Here is a 20043-nt window from a genome sequence, read left to right as displayed (position 1 = left end):
CCGGACGTTTTCACTCGCACATACAGCATATGGAGCACGGCGACGGTGTTATCGCCCTTGGACTTTACACGAAACATATGCGGAAAATCACGCCGACGCTGACGGCAGAAATGCGCCTGAAGTGTCCGTATAATTTCTACCGCAATAAAAGAAATTTGGCGGAGTGGACGGGCTTCGAACCCGTTACCCCCGGCTTGTTAGGCCGGTCTTATAACCAACTGAACTGCCACTCGGATATAATAGATGGTCGGTGCTGTAGGACTCGAACCTACGACCCTCGCCTTGTAAGGGCGATGCTCTACCAAGTGAGCTAAGCACTAACGCAAAAGCAGACGTCATTTTAAATCGATTCAGACTATATTACTACTATTTTTATTAGATAACCATTTCAAAACGATTTAGACTATATTACTACTATTTTGATTAGATAACTTGTGCAGTGTCCTTAAGTGATTTTACAACTTTAAAACAACTACTTTAGAGTAAGAAATCTGTAATGTTTCCCCCGTTTGAGGATCACCTCCTGTACGCATATTACGGTCATTAACCTTATACGTACTAAAACGTATTAAAGCGACATCTCCTCCTTTCTTCAATGCACGCGTAATCAATTCCTTCAAGCTTATCTAAGCATTTCCCGTTAATAACTTTTGAAACACCCTCTTATTGTCCGATTACATCTGTCAGATCTGATTTATGCTTATGTCCTCACTTCGGTAAAAATTGATTTCATACATTGATATGACTTTCGGCATCTTTCCAGATTATTAAGTGGAGCTTCTGTGTCAATTTCGTGAGTCGTCTGTCAAGGAAATCACAACTTGAATGTTCGCACTTGAAGCAACAACACCCACTCGTCATCGTCATGATAGGTGCTGCACTGTAATGATTTTAAAGCGAAGCTTTCTATGTCTCACTGCTTAGATTTAAGTGCACGTTAAAGAACCCCAGGTGGTCCTAATTTGCGGAGCTCCCCATTACGGCGCGCCTCATAATCAGATCATGGTTTTGGCACGAAAAACTTTATTATTTTTTATGTCTCACTGATTCGTCCGTGAACGCCGAAAATGCCGTGCGGGAAAGCCAACTTACAAAATGGAACTATCTGCGTATCTGCGCACGCAATAGAACAATCTCCGCATCTTCGCACACAATCGTGGAACACTGGAGTTTATATTCGCAGTTGTACCGATAAGAACAATGGGAACTGCAATGCCACGCTACCCAGACGAACTGTATATATTTGCATTGCATTACGCGTGTCACGCAATGTATTCCGGCCGTCGCCATGGTTAGGCCGCGGGTGCAGCGCGCGGCAGAAGAGGCTGCCGTACGCAAACGTAAGAGCGAGCGCGATCGTGCCCGTCAGGCCGATCGCGTGTATCGACAACGGCATGCAGTCCGTGAAAGTGCACGTGTGTGCGTGTAATCAACGGCTACATGATCTAAAATAAATGCTATGCAACTGAACGAAATGTGTCTTCATTCCACTTCAACGTTCAAAAAACAATCCTAAACAAGCAGTCAAATCACATACGCATCGGATCGGGTCGCTCAGCATTTCATTGCGCGGCTTTGGGCTTTGACTCAGTTTGCATGGGCGAAAGCTTCGCGTTCACCCATCTTTCTTTATGAAAGCGGCTTTGATTTTTTCACAGCGCCTTGCCAAAATTTCAATTGCTGTGAGCATATTAAAGCACATTTGTTGCAGAATTATCTTACTGCTGGCCTTTTAATGCGATAGCGTTAAGGACCCCATGTCGCGGAAAATCCGGTGTCGGTGTTAGCGCGGCGGAGTTATCCGTGAGCGAAATTTTCCGTATATACTTAGACATATGTATATGCGACGCGTTGCTATATGACATGCGGTATATGCGGGTTTTATTGCCACCCATTTTATTACCCAATTTGCTCGTAGCTTGTCTCAAATTCTCGACTATGTTATTCCTCGGAATTTCGAGAATGACAGCTGAAAAACAAATGTCATGAAACGAAACACCAACAGCGCATGCCTTTTATGTTAAATCTTCGCAAACTGAAATATTGAAAGCGTGAAAGAATAAAAGAAACCTGAAAACGATGTATTTTTTTTGCCCGTGCCTCATAATCAGATCGTTTTGGCATGTAAAATCCCATAATTAATTTTTTTTGGCTCGGCTGTGCAGTACCCCCGGGATCGGCCCACGCCAGAGGCCGCGTTTCTACCAGAAAACTCCCCTTCGTGCATAGCGTTCGCCGCCAGCGTTTCCAGGTGAACATAAGGATTACATAAGCTGCAGTTCCAGGGAAGCGTGAGAAGCGGTCAGGGATACTTGAATGCTGTCGCGTTCTACTCTTATAGGCGAAGCTTAAGCGTTCTCCAATTCTTTACCCACTAATTTAACGGGCACCAATGATTTTGTGGCTCTCAATTCAATGGAGATTAACAGCGAAAAAGTGGTTTTGTAGGCTGTTTTGAGGCAATTTCCAGCACTTGCTCTATACATCGCACAGGCTGGATGATCGACCCTTGCAGAATATATTTAGGAATCTCCTTAAGGTCGCGTTATTTTCTTCTGGAATAATAGCTTTTCGAATGCCTCCCTAACGGGCGGCTAATGGTTTGTCTTTTAAACCACCAATAGGCAATTCTTCCCCCTATCAGGTGATCTCTCCTGTATTTGCCACATCAGCGCGCATTTATTTTTTGTAAAATCAAATTATGTTTTTTTTTCGGAGTCCCGTAGATGGGGACTCCGGAAATTTGGACCACCTGGGGTTCTTTAACGCGCACCTAAATCTAAGTACACGGGTGTTTTCGCCTTTCGCCCCTATCGAAATGCGGCCGCCGTGGCCGGGATGCGATCCCGCGACCTCGTGCTCAGCGGCCCTGCACCATAGCCGCTGAGCAACCACGGTGGGTGCGCATGTATTTTTATTATTGTCGAAAATAAGGCGGTACACATACCAATCCCCACACTGGGAGAATAGTTATGTGTATGCCCTTCACGAACGTGAATTGAATATCTGTTTTTTCATTAAAATTATTACGGATGCCAAACACTTCAGCGCGACTACTGTTAGGGCAGCTTGAATGGAGACCTGTATCACTTCACCTAAGTGCCCTGTATAACTGGCCTTTCCTTTTCCAGATACAATAGCTGCTTCAATCATGAGCAAATCTCCCCCCCCCCCTTCCCCCCACTCCTGTTCATGCTAAGCCAATAAATTGGGCTATTTGGTCATGCTGTTCGGGTAATCCGTGACGAAAATGCCTAACACCCAAATATGTTTCTAAATTTTGCTGAGTGACTCTGGCTGATTTTAAACTTAGCTTACGTGCTATGTCAGCCGCAACTATACGTAAAAAGTTTGTCATCTTCCATTGAAGGCCATGAACGCATATAACAACGGACAATGTCTGGTATCCCTGTTTTTGCTAGAACCAATTCTTTGCTTTTTGTGGTTATTTTTAGCACATTCTGTTTAAGTTGTAGGGGCAATAAATACTGTCCACGATGTCTTTTTGTGTTTTTTATTCATTTTCGGTAAAAGCTGGAATACTAATGACTTCCAGACGATTCAATAGCGGAGCGTGAATGTTTAATCCATTCATCCTTACTATAAGTAAAACCTCCGATGAATCCTAACTAACCTCTAAATAATGATTATTAAAAAACCATGATTTTGTTCAGGCTCTAACACGTTGAGTAAAGCGGTCGCAGGATCGCTCCGAAAATATATGGCCATTCTGTCGATCTCATCTAACATAAAGAGCGGACCTTTCACGCCCACTTTTGCCAATGATTGCAAAATACGGCCGGGCATGGGTCCAACATACGCCCGGCGATGGCCACCATTTCTTGCTTCATGCCATACACCACCCAAAGACATACGACCTTATCCATGTATTATTGTCTTGGCAATGAATTGCCCTAAAGACGTTCCTCCGACTCTGGGCAGGCCTACTAAACATAAAATAGGATATTTTAGTTTCTTAACGTGCAGATGTCACAGCTAACAACTCATTAATGCGTTCTCTAGCTTTTTCTAAACCATAATCTCGTGAAGAATTAAGTCGTTTGTTACGTGAAAGTAGAGGCCATGTCATTATCATCGTCATCATCAGCCTATATTTATGTTCACTGCAGGACGAAGGCCTCTCCCTGCGATCTCAAATTACCCCTGCCTTGCGCTAGCTTACTCCAATTTCTGCCTGGAAATTTCCTAATTCCATCAGCCCACATACTCACAGGACATATACCCAATAATTATCAGAGAATGTTAGTAAAAGTATTAGAGTTATCGAGATCCACTGTAGAATTGTATACGATTCCTACGCAGGAAATTATAGATATTGATATCAATGAAGCACTATATGGTGTTTTCAAACAATTATTTAGAGACAATATACGCGTTTACCTGTTTATCGAGAATCTATTGATTATATTTTGGGTGTTTTACATTTTCAGAACGTATTTAAAAAGCTTAAGTGAAGAGCCGTTAAGAGGTGCTACTTGAAGCAGCTGAAGTCAGTTTTATTCCAGAGGGAACGACATATCAGGTACGCAGTTATTTAATTTTCGTCGAGAAAAGCACCGTATAGGCTTAGTAGTTAACAAAAATGGTGAAATGTACGGGCTTATAATCTTGGCAGATATCTTAGAAGAAATTGTCAGGTATTTTACAACGAATACTGCTTTCCTGCGTCGTGCCCTTATTTTGCAATTTGACAGAAGTTATTTGGTAGATGGAGAGATTTGCGAGATTTAAACCGCCAATAAAGGTGCAATATGCCTTAACGGGGTCCTAAAACATGAAGTGGTCTTATTACTGAACAGGTTGAAATTATTCCAAGAGGCTGTAGCGTACTACAATTAAATATAAATTGGTTGAAATCATCGCTGTGAAAAATATTCGAATCAAACAGTACAAATATTTGCAAGCCCAGATTCATCCTCCCCCTCCTAAAATTTAAATTTCCTTTCTTTTAAATTTTCGAAAAAAGAAATAGTTGTTATAGTTATAAAAGCTTTTTTATAGTATAATACATTTATTTAGTGTTGTAAACGGGTTCACTCAAAACGGATGAAAAATATAAATGGAGCTGCAAACTTTCCTACTTTGCATACCAAAAGTTACATAATAAATAAAGCGACAGGAACAAAGTTGAAGAAACAAATATTAAGAAATAAGTAACGTATTCCTACTCCCACGGCACTAGAGCTTGACATATCTGCCCCAAATAAACCCCAGGCACCACAACGGGGATTGAGTTTTACGACAGATTTCAAGTCAGAATCTTTAGGTGCGGCAAAACTAGCCTCCAAGACACAAAAAATAACAAGTGATTTGCATTATTATTACTCGAGTCATGTTGTTCGCGCAAAACTGTCCCAGTAGCTTGAGAAAGACCATCTCCCAATGAGAACGTTGTTGTAATGATGTTGTTCCAAGGAAAGTATTTCCAGCGTAAAGCTAGGCAAAGGTTGAACTGATATAATCAGCCCATTGGAATCCTGTACTTTGGTGATATTTCGCGCCATTCCCACGGTACTAACCCGTGGCTGAAAAGAAGCAGCACATAGGATTTTCTGGGGTATAGTTTGTAAGGTAAATCAATAGAATTCAGTTCTATGTTTTAAATGAATATTTGACTGTGTCAATACAGCACCAATATTCTTATTGGTCATCAAGCTGTGGTAGACTAGCACTGCCCATTGTTTATAATCAATGTTTTGACGGTTGCTTACTGTCGGGTCCTGTGGAAGGGCATCCACATAAAGCGATGAAGTGAATAGCCCGAATAAACAGGCTCATAAATAGCGGGTCATAGTTATTTCTATAGAAATCTGGCATAACTTCAAAGCTCATTTAAGATTTGCCTTTTTTGGCAAGACCGAAGTGATATTTGAGCAAATAATTAAAGAATCAAACAAAAGATTTCGAGCATTTGTACATTTTCTGTGAGGGAGCCCTTTTGGAAGAAACAGAGTTACGTTTAAAATCGCAAGGAGGGAAACCGTATAAACTATCAATAGAAAACAGGATAGTCATTACGTTAGGGTATTTAAGTTATTAAAGAACTTACTTCCATCTATCGCGGAGCTACGGCATTAGTGAAAGTAGCTGTTATCGCAATATTCGCCAGGCTGAAGAGACTTTAATCAAATCTGGTACATTTTCGTTACCTCTTCTTAACACGTTAGTCAAAAGTGACCCCGAAAAATTAGGGTATTCTTGTTGACGCAACAAAGAGTCCGATTAAGCGACCTAAAAAATACTTTTATAAAAAGAAGCGACAGACAATAAAATCACAAATTATTGTAGATAAAAAAATAAAAAAAATATCGGTACAAATTTTTCGAATGAAAGACGGTATAACTTTATTTCTTCAAAGAATCAGGTGCTCATGTTCCTCCGGCTGTTGAAAGCTTAACCAATACGGAGTATACAGGTATAGACAAAATTAACCAGAATGCAGAATTACCGAGGAAAAGAACAAAAAGAATTGTAATAACAAAAGAAGAGAGGCAAAAAAAAATCGCATCTTACCCAGTGAGCGCGTTTTGAACGAGAATGTGATTTCTATCCTTGAAAGATTTAAAATCAATGTTGAGAAGTATAGAAACCAAACAAAACGGATTGGACTGAGATTTAATTGGTTCGCTCGTATTCGTAATCTTGAGTTTCAGTACACTTATGCAAGAGGTCTATTATTTTAGCAGTGACCGTTAGTATTAAGTAGGGAGTGGAGTTGTACAAGAAAAGTACAATAAATCTTGCAGCTGTTGTCAGATTTTATAGATGGATTGTCTTTTGTCACGCTTAAGCGAGTGAGATATCAAATGAGAACTTCTTTATTTCCGATGCTTTTACAGGCACAAAACAAAGTAAACACCTATTTGTACCCCCTCCAGCACTTTCAATTGGAGAAACGCGTACCCACAAAGCTTTTTTGGGTGGGGGAGGAAGAGGAGTGATCCGAATAAGCCTGGACATGCGGGCTGTTGTTTTATCGCGCTGGAAGAAAACAAAATGCTACTCGGGATAGGTCCAATTGTTACCGCAATAAACGGCACTTATTGCTAGTTCGTGTAAGCGTTGTTTGGCGAGATTACAAAGATTATCCCACCAGTTTTTTGCTAGTCCGGAAGCGGTTTTCGCCGCAGGATCTTGCTCTATAAATGTGGTGACGGCGTCTTCCGCTATCGTAAATGCTTGGGGTCCAGACGTGGAACATAGCGAGACTAATAGAGCATTGGCAGCGCAATCCAAGTCCTTAACTCTTTTGTTATCCCTCCTATATAAATCGATCAATTAGGTGGAACGTTTTTCTACGCGCTGTTCAACATTTCCGTTGGAATTCTTCTACTAGCAACACCTTGGATTATCTGAAATGACGACTGAACCTTAAGTATTTGTCCGATTAGACAATTATGGGGAGTCTGGAAAAATAAGACTTCCACAGGATGTATCGTCGAAACTAGCCTCCACTGCTCGTAGCACTTCTACAATACAAAGCTGCAAAGTTTGCGCTTTTCTCGACTCGGCAACACATTTTTTAAATGAGAGCAGCAGTGACCACACTGAAGCTTGTTTTGGGTTGTCAGTTTTCCGATTCGACGTAAAGGCTGTTTTAACGTTGTCTCAAACAGCGCTAGATGCTCATGACTGCGCGTTATTTTGATTATTGTCTTCGACTAATATCAAGTGCGACTTTATTTGCACCATCGTGGATTACTTTTCTGCATCAGTGTATCGACAGCGTATATACAAATTGTTGCGAGAAATCCTTGCCGTCGTGGGGCGTTTCACTCACACAAAGACACGCAGTCACGTTCAGACCGACCTTCGACCGAAGCTTGACTAGCTGTCAAATCTTTTACATTTCTACCACCACCTGTGCATGCTTCCTTATTCATTACTGTAGAATATTGTATAACACTCCACATTATTGTACAGCATTGTAGAGGAACTGAACAAAGCATGAAGCGGCTCCAGCCCCAGTTGAACACGCACTAGACCAGCTTGCTCAGTCCAGAAAAGCTGATCGAATGCAATAATCAAGTGTAAGAATGCTTCAGTGTGCTCCCTGACCTGACAACCATTGCTTCGCGAACCTTAAGAATGCAGTAAAAACCACACAAGGTGCCCACTGCAATTAATAAAAACATATGCGCCCTGTACAAAGGAAACACATCCGTTTTCAGATTCGCGAAACTGCTGCTTCACTGCATAGCATGGGCATCACTATGGCTTGTATTGAAGCCAAAAATTCTGCAAAATATTCTTTTTTGTGATCTGACATAAAAGTTGGGAACAAGGAACCAAGTGCATATTTTGTTTATTTCAGATTTTTTGTTACTCTTAGTATTATGCTAAAAACAGCAAATTATTGCTTGCATCCAAATTGCTGAGGTGGTTCTTAATGTTCCACATAAGAATTCAGAAAAATTGTCTCAGCAATTATTACTGCTATAGATCCATTGAAAACACCACTCATCAGATTTTAATTTTACGTGTCGCAGTATGTATTGCGACTACTGTGTCTCGAAATAAAACTTTAAAACGTAAAAGCATCAAAAATGATCACATTTCTTGCGGTAACGAAAGAGTTTCGGCAAGGTGTAAAGAGGGGCGAATTAGAAATTACTGCATTTTTTCGGTCAGTGCGGAAAACGACGGCAACACAAAAAGGGTAGAGCACAGGGCCAGCGCTGCCTAACAACTGTTACCGAATAATTCGAAAAAGTTGCTCGTATTTGCCCGCGGATAAGCCTTTTCAGCCAGGAAGCATGATGGCCGCCGGGTGCAAACCAACAAAGGCAAACAATGTGGGGTTCGTATACCGAAAACACGATTGGCTTCCCGTGAATAGCGGTCGCATACTTTAAAGCGCAGAGGGCGGCAATAGATTACTTGATTGATCCAGATAAGGTGTTCTGCTAGTCCAAGTGAGCCTTGAAACTGGCAGTGGTTTAGAAGCACACAGTTCAAGTTGTCTCCCACGTTCAACCTTATTGTCGTAACGGCCTTAATCCAAGAAGGTGCAGACCAATCGGCAATCATTAGTCAAGCATGGGACTTGTCTTCGCGCATATACTGGAATAATGCTTTCATGTCTTGAGGTAAAAGTTCCTCCCATTCAATTGGTTGTTGTGTTATCCTCATCAGCCTATATTTATGTCCACTGCAGGACGAAGACCTCTCCCTGTGATCTGCAATTACCCCTGTCTTGCGCTAGCTGATTCCAACTTGCGCCTGCAAATTTCCTAACTTCATCACACTACCTACAGCATCCTGCACTATGCTGGGATCGGCAGAGAGTATGAAATCTATTTCATTCCTTGTTTCTCCATTAGGGCTTTTCCAGGTCCACTTCCTGTTGCTTCGCTTACTGGAGAAGGCATTCATTATGCGGAGCCTATTCCTTTCCCCGAATTCTACCAACATCTCTCCTCTAGTGTTTCTAGAATCGATGCCGTAGTGGCCAATTGCTTGCTCACCAGCCTGCTTTTTGCCAACTTTTGCATTGAAGTCGCCCATGACTACACTATACTGAGTTTGCACCTTTCTCAATGCTAATTCAGCATCTTCATAAAACTGTTCTATTTCTTTATTATCGTGACTGGAGGTTGGGGCGTAGACTTGTACTACTTTCTTTCTATACCTCTCATTCAGCTTTATTATTCAGCTTTATTAGCGCTTAATAAAGAAATTGGATGGTAGTTTGCACGAGCCCGCAAATGCATCTGCAATTTTGCGAATTTGCGGTGACAGTCAAATATAGCCGCCACGTCAGCTGCCTGATTGACTGAAGGAATATGCCGGGAGAAGCGTTACAGGAAGGGCCGGTTCGCAAACGTCAATTTGACGTTACGTGACGTTGCGCTGGGCCGCCATTGCATGAAATTTCCGCCATAATTTGTGATGCGACGAGCCGTGCGAGTTATGCTAATGAGTGGCCATATGCAATGGCGGCCGAGAGGCACGTCTATCGCCGCATTTGCACCGTCGTTTGCTTACTGGAGAATTTTTTGTTCCTAACGCGTGTTTATAAAATTGGCATCGCTCTCGGATGCTGTTCGCATTTGTGTTTCAGGGCATAATTTTCATTTAAAAAGCGTTTATTGGTAGCACAAGCACCGAGTGACACTCTTGTTTCTTGCGCAGCAACTTCCTGTGAGGGACCGACTTCCGGTTTGTCACGGAGGTGGGACGAAATTAAAAATAAATCATGAAAAATTAGAAACAGATAGATATCGATGGTTCTACTTATGGTTCATGATAGATATACCATTAGGGCACAGGTTTAGTACAGAAAAAGAGGTTTTTAAGTGTCAGAAATATTTAGAAACAATTATGGAAAGTTTATTTGCCATACACCAAAGCACATGTGTGTCGCCACACACACGATCGTAAACTTTAGATACCCGCCACATCAGTACAGGTTCCTGTGAAACTCCAAGACCAGAAGTGACGTCATCAGTGACGTCACACTTAAACCAGGGGTACCCACTCATTACTAATTAAAATAAAAAATCTCGCAGTTTTGCCCGAAAGGCGAAGCATCAATTGCGATAGCAAATTGGTAGAGAGCTATGCGGAGTAGGGATAGTAGTTTTATCGGTACCCTACCTGTACGGCCGCCCCTTCGACGTCGTTACAGATCACCATGCTCTGTTGGTTATCGACTTTAAAAGATCCGTCTGGCCGCCTTGCGCGATGGGCTCTACGGTTACAAGACTTCGACATACGCGTCATTTACTGGTCTGGCCGTAAACACACCGACGCGGATGCTCTCTCTCGGTCGCCTACACCAAGTGACATGACTTGCATTACAGCCATCGAATCCGCGTTTTCGTCGCCTGTGCCCGTCAACATGGCTGTGGGGCGACGCAAAGATCCCTGGATTGCGGCACTTACGGATTGCATTTCTAACACTTCCACAACACGCCCTTCAAGCGCTATCCGCCGCCACGCTTCTCATTTCGAGTGGCGGGATGGGGTTCTCTATCGTCGAAATTACGCTTCCGACAGTCGCAAATGGTTGTTCGTCGTTCCCCGCCATCTGCGCACAGATGTATGCTCCGCTCTACATTCAGACCCGCAATGCGCCCATGCCAGCCTCTTCAAGACTTACGCCAGGCTTCGCTCCCGCTTCTATTGGCGTGGCATGTATAATTTTGTGTGAAAGTACATTCGCTCGTGCACAGCGTGCCAACGACGCAAGTTTCCTGCTCCTCGTCCTTCTGGTCCTTTGGAGCCCATTCCTTGTCCGTCGCGACCATTCGACCGCGTCTGCATCGATCTCTACGGCCCTCTTCCCTGCAAATCAGCTGGAAATCGCTGGATTATTGTTGCTGTCGACCACCTCATCCGCTATGCAGAAACTGCGGCCCTGCAAACAGCGACAGCCCGCGACATTGCGTCCTTCCTCCTGCATCACTTCATACTGCGTCATGGGGCACCGCGCGAACTTCTGAGTGACAGAGGGTGTGCGTTTCTTTCCGAAGTTCTTAACGCCCTTCTGACCGCGTACCATACCGTCCATCGCACCAGTACAGCTTATCATCCGCAAACGAACGGCATAACAGAACGGTTTAATCGTACTTTGGGCGACATGCTATCTATGTACATGGCAACAGATCATACCAACTAGGACCTTGTTTTGCCATATGTTACGTACGCCTATAACACCGCTGAAGGTGAAGCTGCAACTCCGACCTGGCCCACAAATACTCTGTTGACCCTGCCTACACGTGGAATCCTACTGGACATTGAAGTTGATGGTGTTCCTGCTACATCTCTCGTTGACACAGGAGCGCAGCTTTCAGTTATGAGCGCTGCTCTCCGCCGAAGGCTCAAAAAGGTTCTGACGCCCGCCGTACCGTGCACTGTGCGAGTCGCCGATGGGAATACTTCACCTGTTCTGGGAATGTGCACAGCACGTGTGACCATTGCGGGCCATTATAGCGTTCTTTTATTTATCGTCCTTGAGCACAGTCCACACGACCTAATTCTCGGCCTCGACTTCCTTTCGAAACACTCTGCCCAAATTGACTGCTCCGCAGGTGTTGTACAGCTGGATCGGCCGCTTCCTGCCGACGCAGACGCAACAACTTGTGCTTCACCCCGCTCATGTTCTGCTTAGTTTGCAAGGCTGTCTCCACTGGCGGCTACCAATGTCCTCCTGACGCCCTGTCCTCCCGCACCTGATGGCGAGTACGTCGTGTCCTCGCTTACTGACGTGGTTTTGTCACGCCACATTTCCCTACCGAGCACCTTAATCCGGATCCTCGAAAACTGCGCTCGGGTGCCCATCCTCAATTTTGGATTTTCGACGCATGTGCTGCCACACGGTATTGCCGTCGCACTTATCACTCCTTTGGAAGAATTTGAGATTTCTTCTTTGGCCTCCGAATCCTTCCTGAGTACCAACGCACCTTCGTCACCCATTCCTTCGTGCTCGATGCCTGCGGACGATGTTTGTAAGATGATCGCTCCTGACCTTCCTTCCGAGCAAACAACAGCTTTTCGTCACCTCTTGTCATCTTATCGGGATATCTTTGATTTGGACGACCGTCCACTTGGTCGCCACGGCGGCCGCATTTCGATGGGGGCGAAATGCGAAAACACCCGTGTACTTAGATTTAGGTGCACGTTAAAGAACCCCAGGTGGTCCAAATTTCCGGAGTCCCCCACTACGGCGTGCCTCATAATCAGAACTGGTTTTGGCACGTAAAACCCCATAATTTAATTTTTTTTTTTCCACTTGGTCAGACATCTATTGTCACGCATCGCATCAGCACCGGTGACGCCAGCCCCATTCATAGGCGGCCATATCGTGTCTCCGCAACAGAAAGGACCATAATCCAGAAAGAGGTCGACAAGATGATGGACAAGGACATCATTGAACCTTCTAGTAGCCCGTGGGCATCACCGGCTGTCTTAGTAAAGAAAAAAGACAACTCGTGGCGCTTCTGCGTTGACTACCGTCACCTCAACAAGACAACAAAGAAGGATGTTTATCCCCTGCCTCGCATTGACGACGTTCTTGACTGCCTTCACGGATCCCAATACTTTTCATCGATTGACCTCCGCTCCGGCTATTGGCAGATTAGCGTCGACGAGATGGACCGCGAGAAAACCGCCTTCGTCACACCGGACGGTCTGTACCAATTTAAAGTCATGCCCTTTGGATCATGCAATGCGCCAGCTACATTCGAGCGCAGGATGGACTTTCTGCTGCGCGGCTTGAAGTGGTCTACATGCCTCTGTTACCTCGACGATGTGATTGTGTTTTCGTCGAACTTTGAGAGCCACCTGAGGCGCCTCACGACCATACTCTCCGTGTTTCGCAGGGCTGGCCATCAGCTAAACTCCTCCAAGTGCCATTTCGGTCGCCGTGAAATTACCATGCTCAACCATCTCGTAAACGCCGCCGGAATCCAACCTGATTCACAGAAAGTCCACGTCGTGCGCACTTTTCTTGCACCTTGTTCAACAAACGATGTCCGTAGTTTTCTGGGCTTATGCTCTTATTTCCGGCGATTTGTGAAACAATTAGCCGACATCGCTCACCCTCTCACTGACCTTCTTAAGAAAGATGCCTCTTTCTCTTGGGGACCACTGCAGGAGCAAGCCTTCTCTACCCTGATCGAGCGGCTTACAACCTCCCCGATTCTGTCACACTTTGACCCTTCTGCGCCTACTGAAGTAGGAACTGACGCGAGTGGTTATGGCATCGGCGCTGTCCTCGCCCAACGTCAACAGGGCCACGACCGTGTCATCGCTTACGCCAGCCGCCTTCTTTCCACGCCCGAGCGCAATTACTCCATCACTGAGAGGGAATGTCACGCGCTCGTATGGGCGGTCGCAAAATTTCGGCCGTACCTTTTCGGTCGGAGCTTCTGCGTCGTAACCGATCATCATGCCCTCTGCTGGCTCTCCTCTTTGAAGGACCCAACTGGACGACTTGCACGTTGGGCATTGCGTCTACAAGAATATACATTTTCTATTATGTATAAGTCAGGGCGCCTGCATAAAAACGCTGACTGCCTGTCCCGCAACCCGTGGATCAACCGGACGATACCGATGCAGACTCGGACATCAGTATTCTGTCCCTTTCCGGCTTTCTCCATATTGGCGACGAGCAACGCCAAGATCCTGTTCTTCGAACACTTATGGAACGCCTGACCTCCTCGCCTAATGACCCGTCTCTGCGGATGTTCACGTTGGGCGATGGAACGTTATACCGTCGTAGTGTTCGTCCTGATGGCCCGGAGCTCCTCCTAGTTGTTCCAAAGCACCTTCGACTGGCCGTGCTCCAGCAACTTCTCGACGCTCCTACTGCTGGACATCTGGGCATCACTCGTACTTACGACCGCCTGCGGCGCCGCTTCTTCTGGCCCGGAATTTATCTCTCTGTTCGCCGTTATGTCACTTCTTGCGACCTGTGTCAGCGCCGCAAGACGCCTGCTATGCCTCCTGCTGGTTTTCTTCAAACAATTGATATCCCTACAGAGCCCTTTTTCCGTGTGGGCCTCGACCTCCTTGGCCCCTTTCCTTCCTATTTTATGAAAGGAAACAAATGGATTGCTGTAGCAACAGATTTTACTACGAGATATGCCATTACACGAGCGATGCCAACCAGCTGCGCTACAGATGTCGCCGACTTCCTACTATACGACGTTATCCTGCACCATGGCGCCCCTCACCAGTTACTCACGGATCGCGGCCGCTACTTTCTCTCGAAGGTCGTCGATGATCTGCCCCGCTCCTGTTCTACAGAACACCAGCTCGCGACCGCATACCACCCTCAAACGAACGGCCTCACCGAACGACTCAACCGCACACTAACTGAAATGCTGGCCTGTACCTTTCCGACGATCACCGCGACTGGGACGTCGCTTTACCGTACATCACTTTCGCATGCAACTCGTCCCGTAACGATACTGCCGGATTCTCCCCATTTTACCTTTTGTATGGCCGCGACCCCACCTTGCCCTTCGACACGTTGCTACCTTCCACAGTACAATCACCCAGCACTGGTTACGCTCGCGATGCTATTGCCTTAGCCGCCCAGGCCCGAGAGGTCGCCCGTCATCGCCTCACAGTCTCGCAAGCTTCTCAAAAACGACGCTACGACCTTCGGCACCGAGACCACCATCTTTCACCTGGTTACCTTGTCCTTCTCTGGACGCCTTCACGTCGCGTCGGCTTGTCGGAAAAACTACTTTCCTGTTATTCTGGTCCATACCAGATTTTACGACAACTGTCCGAGGTTACATACGAGATCGCCCCAGTCGGTCAGCCTTCATTGCCTCCCAACGTCAACAGCGATGTTGTTCACGTCGCCAGGCTCAAGCCCTATGTTCCCCCATTAAGTGACGCTCCATAACCTGCACCGGGACGGAGCTAACCCCACCGGGAGGGTGATGTTACGGTGAAGGGAAAGAAGAAGGTGACGCGAACGAGAGGAAGACGAAGACTCTGGCCGTTACCTGAACGCTATATACTTCGCTTGTAAATATACATTCTTCTACACTCGTGGGCCGGCTTTCTTTCTGCAACAATATTTTTCCGGTCTTGTTGTCTGGCCTATGTGTTCAGGCGAGCACGCTGGCGACAGTGGTCGAGTCGGGAAACGTACTCTACGCAAGATGATAGAGATGACTTAGTCTTGGGGTTCAAGAATGAAACGTCCAGAAAGAAAGTAGGGGAGCGTCCATAAACGAGGTAAAATGGCCAGCAGCCATTTGTGTGCTGCACGGCCGTGTTATAGGCGAAAGTGATGAATGGTAAAAGAACATCCCCTTTTTTGTGGTCTGTTGAATATAAGCGGCGATCATGTCGGCAAGGGTGCGATGAAACCACTCGGTCAGGCCGTTAGTCTGGGGATGATAGCTAGAAGCTCTCTTTTGGGCAGTGCCGGAGGCTCGAATAACTTCGTTAAGCAGTTGTGAAAGGAACGCCTTTCCACGGTCACTGAGCAGTACACGAGGAGCACCATGGCGTAGAATAATGGCTTCAAGAACGAAGTGAGCAACTTCCGAAACAGAGCCAGTAAGCACAAAAGCTGTCTCAGCGTAGCGCGTCAGATGGTCGACGGCAGTCACTATCCATCGATTGCCAGCAGTAGTGACCGCAAGGGGCCCGTAAAGGTCGATCCCAACAACCTCGAACGGGGCTGCGGGGGATGGAATCGGCTGTAATTGGCCGACAGGAGCAGATGTTGGGAGTTTGCGATGCTGGCAGGAAGAGCAGGAACCGACGTATCTGGCGACGCTAGCAGATAGGCGAGGCCAATAGAAACGACTTCGAATGCGGTCATAGGTTTTATGTAACCCAAGGTGGCCAGCTGTCAAATCATCGTGAGAGACGTTGAGGACACGAAGTCGGAGAGAGTGTGGTAGAACTGGCACCCAGCGTTGCCCGTCAGGATGGTAAATACGGCAATACAGCACACCATCGTCCAGCTTAAAGTGTGCGAGCTGGCGACTGAGGCACGCGTTAGGTAGACAAGAAGCCACAGAGAGGTGATCTATGAAGCGTTGACAATACGGGTCAGCAAGCTCACGAGAGGCGAGTGGCTGGTCATCGTCGAAGGGCAGTTGGTACACTGAGGCCAGGGAGGAAGCCGTAGCAGTGTCGGTCGAACTGGTGACGTGCAAAGCGATTGTAGAGGCGTCGATCGGGGCCGTAGGAAGCGGGCAGCGAGAAAGAGCGTCGGCGTCTTGGTCGTTCTTCCCGGACTTGTAAATGATTTCAAAATCATACTCTTGGAGGCGTAAAATCCAGCGACCCAGGCGTCCAGTCAGGTTCTTGAGCGTGGAAAGCCAGCATAAGGCGTGGTGGTTCGTAACGATGGTGAAATGATGGCCGTGGAGATTAGGGCGAAACTTCTGTATCGACCAAACAACAGCGAGGCATTCTTGCTCAGTGATCGTATAATTCTTTTCGGAAGCGCAGAGGACACGGCTGGCGTATACAATGACTCTCTCTCACGAAGAGTTGTCGCGTTGCAGAAGAACAGCACCTACACCACGGCTGCTAGCGTCTGTGTGTAGGAGAGTCAGTGCGTCCTCATCAAAACGGCAAAGCACAGGCGCAGACGTGAGGGCGTCCTTCAAGCGTGCAAACGCCAATTCGCATTCCTGGGACCACAGAAAGGGTACACCGGAAGCTAGTAGATTGTGTAATGGAGCTGCAATGGAGGTAAAGTTCTGGATAAAGCGACGGAAATAAGAGGCGAGGCCAAGGAAACTGCGCAAGTCTTTGGGTCTGTCAGGACTAGGAAAGCGAAGGACTGCAGCAGTCTTGTCACGGTCTGGCTGAATGCCATCCCTGCTTACATGACCCAGGATCCTAATGGCTTTGCTGGCGAAACGGCATGTTCAGCTGAAGACCAGCGCGGGCGAGGCACGTCAAAACTTCATCCAAGCGTTGCAGGTGTTGATTAAATGTCGATGAAAAAATGACAATGTCGTCCAGATAACACAGGCAGGTCTTCCATTTCAGGCCACGCAGCACGGCGTCAATCATGCGCTCAAAAGTCGCAGGCGCGTTGCAGAGCCCGAAAGGCATTACGTTGAACTCGTACAGTCCATTGGGGGTTGCGAACGCCGTTTTTTCATTATCGTCTTCGTGCATGGGGATTTGCCAATAGCCGGAACGCAGATCCAGGTTGGAAAAGTATTCCGCACCTTGGAGGGAGTCAAGGGCGTCGTCAATGTGCGGCATAGGGTAGACGTCTTTTCGAGTTATCTTATTTAGCGCCCGGTAATCGACGCAAAAGCGCACGGAGCCATCTTTTTTGCGGACTAAGACAACAGGAGACTACCAAGAACTAGCCGAGGGGCGAATTACCTTGCTTTCCAGTATGTCGCCGACGTTGTCTGCGATGATTTTCCGCTCGGCTAGAGACACACGGTATGGGCGGCGCCGCACGATGGATGTGTCGTCTGTCAGATTGCGATGCTCTGCCACGGTTGTTTGGCCCAACGTTGACGAATAGACATCGAAAGAATTAGCGTGCTTTTTCAACAAAGCCAGCAGCTGTTGTGTCTGCGCGGGTTGCAAGTCAGTGCTGATGACTGCTGTAAGAGCGGTGGCCGAAGAAGAATCACCAGAAGATGGGTCCCCAGAAGAGACTGGTGTAAGTGGCAAGACGCAGACAGGCTCCAGATCAGCGACGCATGCGACGGTTGTGCCTTGCGTAAGTAGGATTTTTTCTGGTGTGGCGTTCGTGGCAGTGACCAGTGCAGATCCATTGTGGACTCGAACAACTCCTTATGTAAATGATATGCCCTTAGTAAGGCAACGCGAAGAAGGGAACACCAAGACGTCACCATGGTGAATGTCATCGGATAGGAGAGTAACAAGTTGGTTTTGTCCTGGGAGTAGTTCCTTATCTTCCGCAGTGGTCAGGTAAAATGGCGTGTGGGTTTCTTCGCCAAGCAAGTGTTCCGTGTCGGTAAGGTGTATCACACGCTGCCCACAAGAAATAGCAGCAGACGCAGAAGATAAAAAATCCCATCCCAAAATCAGCTGGTGAGAGCAAGGGTATAGCACAACAAACTGTATGTGATGGAGAATGTCATTGATAAGTACACGCGCAGTACAGAAGGCAGAAGGTCGAATAGTGTTCCCTTCGGCTGCAACCAGCTTGAAACCATTGTAAGGCGTCATAACTTTCTTTAGACGGGAACACAAATGAGCATTCATAACCGACAAAGCCGCACCAGTATCCACTAAAGCATCCACTGGCACCCCTTCAACGTAGACACGAATCATATTGGATGGGTGCGCTGGAGGAATTTCAGTCTCGTGTGTGAATGCAGTTTTGCCTCCGGAAACAGCATCGCTTAGTTTTCCGCGTGAAGGGTGGATGTAAGTGAGGCAGGCCGAAGTGGTGACGATGAGCGGCGGAAGGGCGATGGAGAACGGCCTCTGGCGGAACGGTAAACACCTCGTGTTTCAGGGGATGCAGGCGGAGATGGAGAGCGCTGCGAAGGTGAAGAGTAACGCCGCCCTTGGTAAGAGGCCCCACCATAAAAATCGCGCTCACACATATCGTAGCCCCGACGCTCGTCTTGCTGGTGATCGCGGCAAAAGCGTGATATGTGGCCGCGATAACCACAATAATAGCACGTAGGACGATACGGACGCCACGGGGGGTAGTAGGGGGTGTTCGGTGTACCGTGTGACAGGGAGGTCAGATGGGCCGATGAAGGTTCTGGCGGTGATGACGGGAAGTGAACCGTGTGCGCAGTAGCAACCGACGCGTAAGTTGGTAGCGGCAACGGAGAAGTGACGTGGCCGAGAGGCTTAGCAGCAACTTGCGTGTATGTCGGTAGTGCGGTAGTTGGTAATGCGTGAGGGACAGGAGCTTGTACTGGCACAGCGCAGGTCAAGGACGCCAGTTCCTCCCTGATAACGTCACGCAATGACGCACCAAAAGGTTGGCCGGGACACGTCGAAGGTGAGGGTAACCCCATCGATTGCAACTCTTCGCGTATGAGCGTGCGTATCAGTGTACGTAGATCGTGGTCCCCCGTAGAATGGGCATCGTCAATGTCGGGCTGTAGGCGGACAGACTCGAGCTCATCGAGGCGCTGACAAGTGGTGACAACGTCAGCGACGGTAGCCGGATTCTTAGTGGCGAGGGCATTGAAGGCAAGAGTTCCAATGCCTTTGAGAATGTGACGTACCCTGTCCGACTCCGACATTGAAGAATTCACACGTCGGCAGAGTGCAAGGACGTCCTCGATGTAGGAGGTGTACGACTCGCCCAGGTGTTGTTTGCGAGCATCGAGGCTTTTCTTGGCGAGAGTGGACTGAACGGCCGGTATGCCGAACACTTCACGAAGCTGGTGCTTGAAGAGAGTCCAGGCGGTCAAGTCGGTCTCGTGGTTAAAGAACCTCGTCTTCGCCACACCCGACAGGTAGAAGAAGACATGGCGGAGTTTATAAACACCATCCCAGTGATTGGCGGAACTGTCTCGCTCATAATCGTCCAGTCAGTCTTCGACACCCTCTCCGCGAAGACCAGCGAAG

At 47.1% G+C, this 20043-nt stretch overlaps 1 non-coding gene across 1 annotated transcript; it reads right to left on the bottom strand.

Moving 5' to 3' along the window:
* Positions 1 to 243: 243 nt before the first annotated feature.
* Positions 244 to 320, bottom strand: Trnav-uac (transfer RNA valine (anticodon UAC)). Its single transcript has one exon. It is a non-coding gene; the product is annotated as a tRNA-Val (tRNA).
* Positions 321 to 20043: the final 19723 nt, after the last annotated feature.

This window comes from Dermacentor silvarum, chromosome 1 (genome assembly GCF_013339745.2).
Source record: "Dermacentor silvarum isolate Dsil-2018 chromosome 1, BIME_Dsil_1.4, whole genome shotgun sequence".
Taxonomy (NCBI): domain Eukaryota; kingdom Metazoa; phylum Arthropoda; class Arachnida; order Ixodida; family Ixodidae; genus Dermacentor; species Dermacentor silvarum.
Note: the sequence above shows the minus strand (reverse complement) of the source record. Positions and strands in the feature narration are given on the sequence as shown.